At 46.2% G+C, this 15,202-nt stretch overlaps 1 protein-coding gene across 28 annotated transcripts in view; it reads right to left on the bottom strand.

Moving 5' to 3' along the window:
* LPP (LIM domain containing preferred translocation partner in lipoma) overlaps positions 1-15,202 on the bottom strand; it is a 456,239-nt gene that overhangs the window by 34,412 nt on the left and 406,625 nt on the right. The window lies entirely within an intron of this gene.

The raw sequence follows: 15,202 nt of genomic DNA, 5'->3' as shown, positions 1-15,202 counted from the left end.
ATTTAGGGTGCAGATCATTCTGTTACATATTTGTACTAAGACGTAAGCCAAATGGGGCCCTGATCCCTGACCAACACTCTGATGGGCTATTTCATTGTAACTGGTAATAAGTGGTGTCAAATTAGTTCAATATTTACCACACTTTCAGTTTTACCAGCAGCTTAATTAAATGGCATGCATTACACAGGTGTGCATACATGACTTACATGTAACACTTGAACATATCCAAGTTGTCAATGTTGTTTTATGGCATGCAGTGTTGTAGCCACGTTGATTGCGGACATTAGAGGAATAAGGTGGGTGAGGTCCTACCTTTTATTTGACCAAGTGCTGTTGGTCTCTCTCACCAACAGAAGTTGATACAATAAAAGATGTAAAAATAAAAGACGTTACCTCAGCTCCTGTGTCACTCTAAAGTCATGTTATTGCTTAGCGTGCAGCACTGGAATGATAATGATGATTACTGTGTATAGAGGGAAAACAATCCCAGCTCAGCCAAGGTGGAAAAGATGAACTGCGCTCTGATGCTTGGGAGCTATATTTTAAATATCCTGGGAAAGTCCCTTCCAATCCCAGTTGGGCTGCTGGTGCCTGTCACTGCTGAAATATCTGAATTGCTCATCTCCAACCTGATGACAGTCACAACCCATTTTCCCTTCCAAAGGGAAAGCCATAGAAACCCCCCAAGTCTCCACTGAGATCCAGCTGAAAACCATGATGCACGTTAAACATGAGCTCTGCTACACAACTGATGGAAAACCATGTTGTTATGACCTACGCCTTTGTGTACTCTCTGACTTTACAGCTTTGGCAGTGAGAACAAAAGGAAGGGCCACCAATCAGCAAGCCCCAGAGTGGCCACATTCACTTTTCCATGCTCAAGCAAGGGTGTAAGGTGTCTCTCTTGCTGCCTTGCCATGGCTACCTGTGTCAGGGGCTGGTGGAAAGTGGCATCCGCAGAGCCAATCTCAACCTTCTCATGGGAAGCAGGCACAGAGATGGGACTGGCACAGGGATGGGCAAAAGCCACAGGTCAGGGAACTACACCCATATTTCCCCTCTGAGGGACACTGAAGGCACTCACTTTAGTTGCCTTGCTCCCTGATGACAGGTTCTCTTCCCCCAGGCTGCACAGTTGCCTACCTGTGCTAGAATGTGCCCCGAAGGCTTACAAACAGCAGAACAGGGAGCAGTTACTCATTACTATGCAGCTGTTGTTAAGCAGCCTCATTTATTCTTCAAGGTGAAAGCATTATAGAGCAAACTTTTAAAAAACAATGTAAATTCCTGTGTACCTGGTTCAGCCTTACCAGGTGTCACCCCTCTACTTCATGAGACCTCAGTATGCCAAAGTCCTTCCAATCCTTCCCTGGCAGGGTGAGGGGCCCCCCATAGAAAGAAAGGGGGCTCTATTTGTTTGCTGGTTCCCACAGAAGGGAGATCCTGAGACGGTTTAAATTCAGGCTATTCAACCAAAAATACTTGCTTTCTCTGTTGGTCTCCAGAGAATCCAGTTTCAACCAGATGCCCTGATGCACGATGCTCTATAAACGTAAGACAGTCAGAGCTCCCAAAGATACTGCAGGAAGTTGCCATATCTGTTACTTCCACGACAGCAAATCCTGATTTGCGAGTATGGAACAAATCCTCCAGCCAGTCCTGCGGGGGACCTGGGGGAAGTCTGGCTTGGGACAGAAAACAGAAATGGAATTCAGCCACTTCAGAAACACATTATAAATCAAATCACACGAGTGCTTGCAAGAGCTCCTTGGAAAAATTAATCCAAAAGGTTTGCGTAACTAGTTGAGGTTTCCTGGAATCATTTGTCCCCTTTTGTGGTTGTCAGGGCACAGAAACATTCTGCAAACACTCTGGGTTCTGCTTTAATGGCCAGACATGTAGATAAACAAGTTTCTCCTAGAGAAATCTTCATCAGATATGCAAGTTAAGAGCAATCCAGGCTTTTCCCATAGCTGATGCAATGAGCTTGCACACGTATGGCAGGCAGGCTGGCATGTGCGTCACCATCACTTTACCCAGACACTGTTTAACATTCATGTTCTAACATGAAGAAATGGTCTGAGGTAAGTAGGCTGAAGTTCAATGAGGACGAATGCAAAGTTCTTCACTTAGGGAGCAGCAATCAGTTGCACACATACAGAAGGGGAAGCGACTGTCTAGGAAGGAGTACTGCAGAAAGGGATCTAGGAGTCACAATGGACTGCAAGCAAAATATGAGTCAACGGTGTGACGAGGTTGCAAAAAAGCAAATATGATTGTGGGATACATTAACAGGAGTGTTGTGATCAAGACACGAGAAGTCCTTCTTCTGCTGTACCCTGTACTAATTAGGCTTCAGTTGGAGTATTGTGTCCAGCTCTGGGCACATTATGTCAGGAAAAATGTGGAGACATCAGAGAACGTCTAGAGAAGAGCAAACAACATTTATTAAAGGTCTAGAGAACATGGGCTATGGGGAAAGACTGAAAGAACCAGGCTTGTTTAGTTTAGAAAAGAGATGACTGAAAGGGGACACAATAGCAGTTTTCAAGTAAAAGAGTGTTACAAGAAGTAGGGAGAAAAATTGTTCTCCTTGGCCTCTGAGGTTAGAACAAGAATCAATGGGTTTAAACTGCAGCAAGGGAGGTTTAGGTTGAACTTCAGGAAAACTTCCTAACTGTCAGGGTGGTTAAACCCTGGAATTAATTGTCTAGGGAGGCTGTGGAATTCTCCATCACTGGATACATTTAAGAGCATGTGAGACAGACACCTATCAGGAATTGTCTAGACAGTTCTTGGTTTTGCCATGAGGGCAGAGGACTGGATTCAATGACCTCCCAACGTCCCTTCCAAGTCTAGTGTTCTATGATTCTATAAAGAGGTGTAAAAACAGCCGCAATGAGCACATTGTCTCTGGTATCGCTGGGCTCCACACGTGGGAATGAATGGGGTTTAAAGCTTATTATTGCTGCACATCTTTCCAGGAGATGGCTAATTATTCACCATATTTTCTACACTATCAATGGCTCCAAGGCCTTTCTGCACTTTTCTGAAGCAAATCAAAACACAAATATATTTGAACCAAGATCCGGAATGCATGACCAAAATCACAGCTTCACAATGCAACCTTGCAACCTTCCCTGGATTCGTTTGATTCTAAATGTCCTTGTTTCCACCCAGCTTTGCAAAATGCTTGTCAACGTTCAGTCAACAGGAACAGCTTGGATTATTATTTCACTTACTCGTGTTGCCCTCCTTGCGTTTAGCAGTTGTAGTCATGGACTAGGATGCGTTCGGCACTGTACAAACATGGAACAAAGAGACGGTCCCCACCGCCAAGGCATGGCCTCTTCAATTTAATTCTCCCTATGTGGCTACTGATTTGGGGTGTGTTCAATTGCTAGCCCTCTCCAAGAGAGGCCACTTGGATTCCCCCTGCTACTAGCTGGTGGACACGGAGGGGACGTATGCTGGGCTGTTGTCAGCTCCCATCAACAGGAAATGAGATATCTTAGAACCAAAATACAGCCGTCCACATACAAGTATGCCACCCCTCCAGTGCCTGTGCAGAGGATGGCTCTGCTCTGGCCGCCCCCCGACGGAAAGTGGACACGTTAGGGAGCAAGACAGGATGGTGTAGGGCTACCTATCAGTGTTCTAATTGTTTCCCTCTATGGGCAGAATAACTTTTGTTATGTACCCCAAGGCAAGTGCAGATATGCACCACCTGTAGATACACTTGTTGCCAGGTGTGGGTGCTCTGCTAATCAGATGGGCAGCACCTGAATCTCTCCTGGGCAGACTCCCAAGCGCTCAGCTTAAAGGGAACACTGATGCTTGAGCATGGCTGCAACACCTGTACATCACTTATACCCCCAATCCCTTGGATCAGTGCACACAGTGAGGGAAGCCAGACAGTCCAGATACCGCCAGCTTGGTACCACACATCACAGGCTCTTGGAGCCTGCCACACCCTTGGAGTGTACAGCTGACAGGGGCTCCCCTCTCCCTACACACTTATGCCTGGTCAGCTCCTCTTTCTCTCCTCCTCCTATTCTGTGGATGTTGACAACAGAGCGGCACTTATCTGCAGCATGTGCTCCCAACCATCTGCTTCCTGTACAGGAACGTGCAAGATCAGAGGTGCAAGATATTTTAAAGTCTCCAGCTGCATATGTGGGGGAATTGGGGAGGGCTACGGTATTCCAGAACAGTTTGTACTTCACTGCCAATGCACTATTAAAAACGAGGAACATATTTTGGAGAGATGTAGCTGTCCCACACAGATATAGCCAACCTAGAGCTCATGTTGAGACTCCCCCAATTGGGTTTAGAGCTGTTAAGATCATTTTGCTGCTCTCGGGGAAGTTGCTGCAGTCAGTCAGAATGCATTTATGTTTCGGAGGAATTAATTTGTCTGAATAATGTCAGCCTAGTTAAACAACAGGCTACAAAAAGCATGGCTAGCTCACCTCCCTGAACTGATGCCTATATATGGGGATTAGTCAGCGTGAAAAGGTTCCCGCTGAGTCAAACGGGAGCAATGTTTTACAGAGGGGAAAAAATGCTTGCAAAAACATTAGCTGCTTGGAACATTAAAGTGCTCTTCTGCTCTGTACTGCTACTCATCTGACCTGCTCCCTCCCTGTGTATCACAGTCACACTGGCTGATAGTGACCAAAAGACAATGTTCTCTTCTTAGCCTTGAAGAGGAGACAGCTCTGTGAGAGCAAACGATTTATTCCAATTCCTTCTTGGGTGGCAAGAGAATTGTTGACTATGTTCCAAAAAGGCTGTAGGGCAACCCAGGGTGCCACTGAACAACTGGACTGATGGCAGTATGCACATATCGTTATGGGTCTCATCTGGCCTACAACTCTGCCATTGCGGCTGGTGATGCACAAGAAGAAAGAACCCAGGTTGACTTGCAGATCCCAGCCAGAGTGGTCATAGAAAAGGAAAAACAAACAAACAGCAATGGCCATTTTACCTGAGAGAAAGGATGAGCCTGGTGTGCCTGGGACTGTACAAATGTATTAGGACAGGTGCACACAGTGCGACACGGTTATTATTATTTAGAGTTTATACTGCACTATAACATGAGAACTACAGGCCACAAAATGAAATTAATAGGTTTTAAACAAACAAAAGGAAGTTCTTCTTCACATAGCGGTCAGTCAACCTGTGGAACTCCTTGCCAGAGGAGGCTGTGAAGGCCAAGGCTTCAGTAAGGTTCAAAAAAGAACTAGATACGCTCAGGGTGGTTAGGCTTATCAATGGCTATTAGCCAGGATGGGTAGAAATGGTGTCCCTAACCTCTGGTTGTCAGAGGCTGGAAATGGATGTCAGGGGAGGGATCGCTTGATGACTGTCTGTTCGGTTCACCCCCTTTTCCCCCTGCCCTCCGCTGCTCATTCCCAAAATATGAAAAACAACTTTGGGTTAAGCAGGTTTATAAGCGTATGGTTCAAATGAATAAATTAAAATGCATTTGACTCATGGGAATGCAAAAATGCTTCTTACTAAACCAGTGGAACCATATGTCATGTTGTGCCACAGAAAGCCAATTGTCCCTCCCTGAGCTCGCTCTCAAGCAGACTGCTAGGCCACATCCCAGCCCTGAACAAGCGTATATTGCCACCTCGTTTTAAACCCTGTAAAAGCAGGGCTTTCCAATGGCAACACAGTTCAGTGGTTAGAGCACTGGCCTTGGAAAGCTGGGGTTGTGAGTTGGCTGTTGGGGCCTCAAATGTATTTTACTTCACCTGAAAGCTGTACCTTGGTTAGCTAAACATCTGTCCTAGGCTAGTACCCAGGTTAGATAAGCATCTGTCAGGGATGATCTAGATGGAGCTAGGTCCTGCTGTGAGGGAAGCGGACTGGATTCGATGACCTCTCTAGGTCCCTGTTTTAACCCACAGATACTGGAAAGCAATAGCCACTAACTCTACGAACTGGTCTCCAAAGGTGTCTTCAATGCTGCTCTGAGCACCCCTCTCCATTTGTACTACGGCCAGGTGCACACCTTGGCTCCCCCTGCTGCCCGATCCATTAGGGTGTTACATGCCTCTCCCTGCATGCTCTCTCCATGAGCATGAGGCGTGCGGCCCAGCCTTGTGCTCAGGTGGGGTGGAAGGTGGAGTGGAAGGGCCAGGCACAATGCAGGCTGTGGTAAGTAAAGCTCCCCCGTCTCCCTCCCCAGCCCTATGCTCTGGTGTCTTATTGACTGTTTCAATAGGACGAGGACAGCCAAGCATCAGAGTCTGCCATCTCCTTCTCTGCAAAGCTGACCCCCAGCCTAGCCTCCCTACCCCCCACAGCATGGCCTGAGCAGAGAAGTGCCTCTCTGGGCTGGCTGCATGGGACTTCCTGCAAGGCCTAACTGGTTTTGCAGCAGCTTGCCTGTGACTGTTGGGGCAGGGTAGCCATGTGCTTGTTAGAGACTCAGAAGAGCTGAGCTCAACCAAATGCTTTCTCTGATGCATGCTTCCTACAGGTCCTTGGGCAAATCCCTTAGTCTCTCTCTGTGCTTCAGCTTGCAACCTGCACAATGGGGACAACAGCACACTTCTTCCTCCCCTGGAGACAAGCACTAACACTTGCAGATACAGACCCTAGAGGCATCAGTGGTCCCCAGACTGTGGGGTGCACCCTGGTATGGGGCGTGCAGGAACATTCAGGGGGAGTGGGAGGACTCCCATGGGGGGCTGGGAGGGACTGCCTCCAGCCTTGCTCCAAATCTGCTTCCAGCTGCAGCCCTGGCCTCAGCCTCCGGCTGCCAGTCCAGTACTCCCATCCCCAGACCTGCCTCCGCCCCAGCTCCCAACCATGGGTTGCAAGGGTTGCAAGCAGGGAGCAAGGCAAAATGCTTGGGGACCACTCCATTACTCAGATTCTCTAGTAACAGGGGCCACTTAGGTACCTTAGATAAACTCCAGGCATCAGTAGCAATGAATATAAATCCATCTGGCTCTGATCCAAGCAACGATAAATTCTCTCTCACTCTCTACAACAAAAGCTGGCTCTCTCTGGGAGCATGTGAATCATGAAAGCGAAGATGAACATTATTAAAAAAACACACATTTAAAAACACAAGGATTGTTCTGCTCTCAACGTGTATGGCATGGTTTATTTCTGCCACAGTGATCATTCAGGCATTTGCATTTCAACATGTGGGAAACACAGTGTTTGGTACAATATTGTTGTCTAAAATGAGGGAAATGACTAACGCAGCCCTTGAACATCCCATAGTTTGCTCTAAGACAGAGAAGTCACTTTAACTGGTTCATGAAACACGACAGTCTGATTCTGAACTGATTCCCAATGGCTCTTCCAGTGGACCTATTGAATTCCCTTCAGCTGAGTTACTCCTGATGTATATGAGATCTGAATCAGACCTTAAAGTTTGCAAACTTCCAACAGTCACAAAATGAACACTCTGCATGTTTCTCAAGGCTGTTGGGTGAGGCAGGCCAAAGATCATTTACTTTGGTTTCTAATGAATTATGTGGAATCTGGAGTCATAAATATTGTATATCAAGATATGCCAGCAACACAGATTCAATAGCGCAGTCAGAAGTATCAGAGGGGTAGCCATGTTAGTCTGCAACTGCAAAAACAATGAGAAGTCCTGTGGTGCCTTATAGACTAACAGATTTATTGGAGCATAAGCTTTCACAGGCAAAGACCACACATGAGTTGGTGTGGAAATTTCAGAGGCAGGCATAAATATACAGGGTCATGAAAAGAAGAGAGTACCAATCAAGAGGAAGGCCAGAGCTGACAAGGTCAATTCAAGTCAGGGAGGATGTGGCCCACTTCCAGCAGCTGGTGTGGAGGTGTGAACACCTGGGGACACCCCACTCTGTGATAATGGTAACTTAAGTAAAATTATTAACTACTCACTGTTCAGCTGCCTGTAATTCTTACTTTTTACCGTCACAGTAAGGGTCACGTTAGTACTGAGTCCTGCCTTGAATGCCAGGGACTAGCCTGGACAACCTGTTGAAATTCCTTCAGGTCTTGCACGTCTGTGATTCACCAGCCTTCCGTAGTAGCTAAACATATTGCAAACGGGGGAAGGCTATCGTGTTGTTCAAGAGCAACCGTTTGCTGAGTGCATAAACAGAGCAGAAAGTCTGCCATCATCCCAGAAAGTTTAGAATGAGCACGTCTCATTCTGTTGCTAAGAGCACTGGGGATTATTTTGCAATTAGGGAGAGAAAGATTCAAAGGATGATTGCATTTCCTGCTGAGATGGGACATTCACAATAACGTCTTGGACTTGTGTCTTGTTCAAAAAAGTACCAGTCGATGCAAAGCTAACTTATTTTGTAGCATCTTGAATTATGCTTGGAGGTAAGAAGCATTCACTGAAAATGGACTGCTATTAGCCTTTGGCAAAAGCTGATTATAAGTGCTAACACTGCAATACGTTTTCCTTTCCTGTACAAAAGGAGTAAAATAACAGGAGAAAAATCTCATTTGCCAGTTTTTGGAGCCCAGTACTGTACACTCTACATACAATTATCGAACGAACAACAGGGAACTGACCCATTTACTCTGAAGAGTTCCTGTCGTGTTCTGCATGATTTCATTTCATGCCTGTTTGCAAACAAGTCATTTCTCTTCAGGGGCACGTAAGATAAACTGTCACCTTCTATACACATCCCTTTTCATTGCCATGCACAAAGAGATCACAAAGGAACATAACCCTGCTCTCTAGTTAATCTTCTTCTTTATCATCTTTTCTTAATAAATGGTGCTAACTATAAAAGCTGTAAATAAACTAAATTCCACCCTCGCCTTACCTGACGATTGTTTTTTCGGGCATGAAATATTCCACCCACATGGTCTATGGTCTGATCTCACAGCTCTTCTCGGTACCAGAGAAATCAGATAACAGCCTGCATGCAACACTGCTTAGAAAACAGAAACATCTGGCAAACGCTGGCTGCATTATTGACATATTGTAAGACAGGCTCTGCACTATAGCAGGGCTGAGAGGCTTTGAGTTACTATTAAGGAAGTGGCACTCCTTTGGTTGTTTCTTTTATTTCTGCGCAATGCCTACCGTCCGTATTCTGGCAGTGCCCACGACACACTAGATAGATATTGCCTGCAGTACACAGGGGGCAGTGTGATCTAGTGGACGGGGCAAGAGAATGGGAGCACTTGTCTCAGCTCTGCCACTGAATCGGGAGATCATTTGCAGAAAGTGTCCATTTTCCCCACCCGACCTTGTCATTCTTGTCTCTTTAGAGCAGTGGTGTCCAATAGAAAGGCAAAGCTTGCACACTTGTGGTTGTCATCTTTCCCTATTGGCCACATTATACTACACAAAACTTTATTAAACATTATGGCTGCGGCCACACTACTGCCTCCTTTCGGAAGGGGCATGCTAATGAGCCACTTGGGCAGATGCTAATGAGGCACTGTCATGAATATGCAGCACCTCATTAGCATAATGGCAGCCATGTGCACTTTGAAAGTGTCGGTTCCTAAACTCACACCTCCCATGTAGCTGGAAGCCTTTTGAAACGACCCCCCTGATTTTGAAAGCCCCTTCATCCCAAAACCAAACAGGAAGAAGGGGCTTTCGAAATCAGGGAGGTCTTTTCAAAAGGCCCCTGGCTACACGGACAGCATGCGTTTTGAAACTGGCACTTTTGAAGTGCCTGCAGCCGCCATTATGCTAATGAGGTGCTGCATATTCATAGCAGTGCCTCATTAGCATCTGCCCAAGTGGCTCATTAGCATGTCCCCTCCAAAAGGAACGGGTAGTGTGGCTAGAGCCTATGAGAATATTGATCGCTAAACAAACGCCCTCCCCTTCCACCAGAACCTCCTCCGCCAGTTCTCATTCAATGGCGGTGACTCACCAGAGCCACCGGGGCCGACGGCAGAGCAGCCGTGCACTTCTCCCATCAAGTGGTGGGGCGAGTGGGCTCATGGCACTCCCTACGTATGGCTCTCAGAAGGAGACACATTTAAAGGCTCCGAGACCTACGTGAGGCTTGAGAAATGAGGGGTGGGCATTTGCCGCAATGCACTGTCGTATTGGCCACTTGTAGCAAGTGGTGAAGGGACTGGATGCCGGAGCTTTGGAGTGTACAGTGCTTGGGGTAGATGGGCATCTCCTCTTTTTATGGGTAAACACCAGAACGAAGTGCTGGTCCCAACCGAGATCTTTTGGTGCCCCTGTTCTATTCGTAAGCAAGGCAAAGGAAACAATGCCCCCAAGGCCTCGCCATCTAATGAGATCAGCAGAACCAGAAGGGTGGGAAGAGGGATGCCACTCAGCCTTGCACAGTTCCTGCAGCTCTCAGTGGCTTTGGGAAGAGTTGTGGGTGCACAGCTGCTTTCAACATCAGACTCAAGGTGCATAAACAAACCTGTTCTAACATTTAAATGAACAAGGGGAATGAAAGAGCCAACGGGGCAGAGAATGCGGGTCACATGCGACCATCAACTTTGTACCATACCCGGTGTACCAGGCGCAGAGGAGATTAATCATAAGCAAGGGTCAGAACTAACATAGGGTCTTTTATGCCCCTCTTTTAAGTTCTGACACAGGCAGAACAGGGGCACAGACAAAGTACCAAGCATCCTCAGTGGCTGTTTCAGCTCCTAGCAGTGTAAGTTAGAGCAGCTCTTGGGCTGCTCTCACTTGACACAGAAGGGACGGGGTTTGGTACAGAGGCTGCAATAGGGACTGGAGCTGACCAGCTCTGCATGTATGCACACACCGACTAGTATGCCCTTTCCTAGATACCCCAGAACTGCTCTCTGTGCAGATCAGCCTCACCCTTGTGTCTTTAGTTGTGTCCTTTAAAGGGCTTTGTTGATACTTAATAAACAAAGTAGATGGACCCAGGATGATCTGAAATGAGTGCCAAACACATTCAGGCTATGTCTACACATAAGTCTCACAGCCCAGGTCAAATGACTCAGGCTTGCACTATGGGCTGATTTTAGCCTCACAGCATGATCCCTGTGATTCAGCTGACCCAGACTCTGACACTGCCAGGGGTGTTAATTTTGTTTTGCTCTGTAGATGTAGCCTCTGAGGCTCCACTTTTATTCACTTTGGCTGCGTCTACACGTGCACGCTACTTCGAAGTAGCGGCAGTAACTTCGAAATAGCGCCCGTCACGTCTACACGTGTTGGGCGCTATTTCGAAGTTGAAATCGACGTTAGGCGGCGAGACGTCGAAGTCGCTAACCCCATGAGCGGATGGGAATAGCGCCCTACTTCGACGTTCAACATCGAAGTAGGGACGTGTAGACGATCCGCGTCCCGCAACATCGAAATAGCGGGGTCCTCCATGGCGGCCATCAGCTGGGGGGTTGAGAGATACTCTCTCTCCAGCCCTTGCGGGGCTCTGTGGTCACCGTGGGCAGCAGCCCTTAGCCCAGGGCTTCTGGCTGCTGCTGCTGCAGCTGGGGGTCCGTGCTGCATATACAGGGTTTGCAACTAGTTGTTGGCTCTGTGTATCTTGCACTGTTTAATGAAAGTGTGTCTGGGAGGGGCCCTTTAAGGGAGCGACTTGCTGTTGAGTCCGCCCCGTGACCCTGTCTGCAGCTGTGCCTGGCTCCCTTATTTCGATGTGTGCTACTTTGGCGTGTAGACGTTCCCTCGCTGTGCCTATTTCGATGTTGGGCTGAGCAACGTCGAAGTTGAACATCGACGTTGCCAGCCCTGGAGGACGTGTAGACGTTATTCATCGAAATAGCCTATTTCGATGTCGCAACATCGAAATAAGCTATTTCGAAGTTGGGTGCACGTGTAGACGTAGCCTTTGTGACTCCCGATCAGAATTGCTCAGTTTACAAGAGTTCCCCAACCTGGCCAGGCCTACAAACTGCTCAAGGCCTTCAGCTATTCCTGCTTGGAACACCATTATCAGATTCTGCAACCAGAGCTGTCCTGGCAATTTTACTCAGGAAGCGCAAAGTGGATCAGAATGCAGCTCCCTTTGCCAGGGCTTGCCTCTACTTCTGGTAGGTTAAGGGGAGCAAAGACTAGGCTTTGTCACTGCAGTCAGCAGATAAGACTCCAAACGTGAACAGAGATCAGATTCCTGCTGAGGAGAGATGCTATTTTTACACTGTGTTTTCACCATAACTACACTTTATGGAAAACAAGATAATCCGGCCCTAAGAATTAATATATCCCTCATTCCATGAACATGCAAAATGCTGCAGGCACAGCTAACTCATGCATAGACTGTACCTCCTACCAATGATTTTTGAGGGACTTTTGGGGACTAGGGGAAATTCCTAAAGGAAAGCATCCTACGGCGGCAGCAGTTTTGATACACAGGGACAGATTCTCTTTGCAACTATTGAAAACTACCAAAGCCACTGCAGTGCTTGGTGTCTAGATCGCGTCTCAAGAAAGATAGCTTGAGGTTCTTTAGTGCCTAAGCCAGGACCTCTGAAAACAAAAAGCATTTGCACACCAGCTTTCGGGGGTACAGCAATAAACAGGAGGAGGCGGCGGAGGGACGAAATGAAGCTTTCGCCTTTCGATGGGAAGATTTCTTTGGTTGCTAAGTCCGGCCCTTTGGATGTCATGAGAAAGAACACCAACGGGCATTCCCTGCCTGGAAATATGGCTTCTGCTCACCTCTAAGGACAGCCAGATTCATAAAGCTACCTAAACAATAGTAAAAATAATTAAGAGGTGGAAATGTCCAGGGTCTTCACTCACCTTTTGTCTTTATGATCTGCGAGAATGTCCTGTGGCTAACTATACATTATAGAACTAAAGGGAGAAGCTTTGTCTGTAATGCCATAACCAAAGCATTCAGTGAAACTCACTCACAAGCAGAAGGCCCGGGGGACAGGAATGGGTGGAGTGGCAATGCAGGGGTAGGGGGTTTCCCGACTCTTGGGTGGGGGTGCGTTAGCTACATGCATGAAGATCCAGTAGTGCCAAAGCTGGGGCAGTGAGGTGCAGCAACTCATATGCCAGCAAATTAGGCTGGCATGGCGGTCACTACGGCACAACTGCCAGGTGAAGTGTGTGAATTCCGATTCTTCAAAGACATTTGCAGCTGCTGTGCCATTCTACTTAGAAGAGATGACTCTTGCCTATTGGGAATAGCCCTCCAGTGCTCTTAAGGACTGATTCAAAGCCTGCTGAGATCAGTGCATCTGATGAAGCGGGTCTTTGCCCACGAAAGCTTATGCTCCAAAATATCTGTTAGTCTATAAGGCACCACAGGACTTCTTGTTGGTTTTGAAGATACAGACTAACATGGCGACCTCTCTGATACTTGAGATCAGTGGGAGTCTTTGGATCAGGCCCTCAGCTGCTAATTTGCTTCATGATTATCAACAAGCCCTGATCATTTAAAGGCAGGATGGACAAAGGAGGTCTGAACAGATGTCTTAGGAGCCTGATCTTGAGCCCATGGACCTCAAGGGGATAAGGATAGAGCCCTGCAAATATATTGCCCTCCCATCACCTCTCATTTCAGTGGGTCTCTCAGATAGCAGACAGACTGAAACATACGCTGCTGAAGTTGCAGTGGATGAAATTCACATCCTGCGCTAAGGCTCAGCTCCAGAGCTATGCACACGCCCTACTTCTTATTGTGCTGTGCCCTCTGCACACAGGCAAGTTTCATTGCAAATGTGGAAATTCTTTCCAAATTCTTCTGCTTCCCAGAGAGCTTGCTGTATAAATTATTTCTTCTTTTTTCTCTCTTCGCAAACAAGGGAAGAAAAATAACTAATGCCCTCCTCCCAGCAACACACATATTTTTGGGGAAAAAAATGCAGAACCTGTAGTTGGAATTAGTGTCAGAATATATACAATGATTAAACATTATGTACAAAGAAAATATAATTAGCTCCTGTGGGATCTGAAAATAATTTATCCATGAAGAAGGAGAAAATGGATAACTCACTCCTGGGTTTGCCAGTCGTGAATTATTGAGTAATCACTCCATACCAGATGGAATATATTTATCCACCCATTGGAGCACACTTTGCCATCTATTTACACTACTTTTAAAATACGATTATCTATTTAAAAATAAAAAAGTATGCGCATGCGAGAGGGGGAGTAAACACAGAAGCCAAAGGGGGAAAAATACATCTCATCCATCTTTCTGATTGTGTTAGGGAGTTTCAAAAAGAAAATGAATGTGAGTGGTGTTTATTGCCTCTGTCTTGATTATCTTCAATATTAAAACATAGATGTTAAAACTAGACTGTATACCCTCTAAGGAGAACCTTTATGATATGACATATCTACTTTTGTCAGCTATGTTTCTTTGTGCAACTAAGGTTTGATCCAGCTCCCATGGAAGGCAATGGAAATACTTTCAGTGATTTCACTGGGAGCTGGACCAGGTCTCCAGAACATATCTCACAAGGCCAGGCTGCACTCTTAAGCCTTGTCTACATTACCATAGGCCATTGACTTAAGTTGTGCAACTTCAGCCATGTGAATAACGTAGCCAAAGTCGATGTACCCAAGTATGCTTACTGAAGTATCTTCACCACAATAAGTCGATGGCTGATGCTCTCCTATCGACTCCACTTATTCTTCTCATTCTGGTAGAGTGCTGGAGTCAACAGAAGAGTGCTCGGAAGTCGATTTATCATGTCTACACTAGACATGATAAATCAACCCCCTTGGATCAATTGAAGCCCATTGATCCAACCTATAGTGAAGACATACACTCACACCTGTAGCGAATCCAGTGAAACTCCAGTGAGTGATGCCACTGTAGTCACTGTAAATTTACACCCACGAACACAGAATGGTATACAGCCCTGAGATGTGGTCAACTAGTTATTTTGAAATGTGATGAAGTCCCACAATGATACTATCATTTTATATTTCAACTACGTCTGGTTGTAATTATGGTACCATTCTTGAACAAAAAGCTTTGCCCAGCTAAAATAAAGTGCACTAGTGATAAACATGGTAGTGTTGCACAGCTATCCAGACACTATAAAGGTCTTCAGAAACCTGTAAAGGACAATAAACTGGCATACACAATGTGAAAGCTATTAAAACACTTAAGGATGTTTCTAAGCCTGAAGAAATTCTTCGATAATATAGTCTGATAATTCTTTTTTTTTTTCAGTTTTCTTTTAAAACTCAGACAAGGTTCTTCATAGATCTTAAATGCAGGAACTGATAAACAAATGGCTCTTCAATAAATTAAAAATAAAATAA

This window comes from Carettochelys insculpta, chromosome 10 (genome assembly GCF_033958435.1).
Source record: "Carettochelys insculpta isolate YL-2023 chromosome 10, ASM3395843v1, whole genome shotgun sequence".
Lineage (NCBI taxonomy): Eukaryota > Metazoa > Chordata > Testudines > Carettochelyidae > Carettochelys > Carettochelys insculpta.
This window is presented reverse-complemented; position numbering and strand designations above follow the sequence as displayed.